This window comes from Petaurus breviceps, unplaced genomic scaffold, assembly GCF_028583685.1.
Source record: "Petaurus breviceps papuanus isolate PSGF00001 unplaced genomic scaffold, PetGlider_PUasm1.0 90769, whole genome shotgun sequence".
NCBI lineage: Eukaryota > Metazoa > Chordata > Mammalia > Diprotodontia > Petauridae > Petaurus > Petaurus breviceps.
In genome coordinates, this window is record NW_027187341.1 from 3,386,416 (window position 1) to 3,386,961 (window position 546).

Below are 546 nucleotides of genomic sequence, written 5' to 3' on the forward strand. Positions count from 1 at the left end.
TCTTTCTTTCTTTCTTTCTTTCTTTCTTTCTTTCTTTCTTTCTTTCTGTTTCAGTCTTAGCTCTGCTGTTAGCTAGCTTTCTAACAGTGGAGAAATAACACAGCATTTCTAAGCCTAGGTTTTTAATCTCTATATGACAGAACAGGAAGTTGGATTCAGGTACCGTTCAGTTTTACAATTCTATGTTTTTATGATTATTATATTATTCCTCTGTCTACTCTATTTATAGCAATGCTAGCTTTATGAGTAGACAATACTATGTAGTAGAAATAACTCTGAAATGGGAATAAGATGATCTGAATTAAAATCCTAGATATGTGATCTATATCTTTATATGACCTTTGACAAATCATTTACCTTCTCTGGGTCTCAGTCTCCTTATTTGTAAAATGAGTCAGTGGGAGTTTGATATCTGAGTGAGTGTGATCTATTATGAACCCTAAGAGCTGATAAAGAAATAGAGCTCTTCTTTTATTGAAGGAATAGCATAGAAAACTTCTGCATTTGCCATAAGATCCAATCCATTTTTTGTTGTTGTGCTTAACT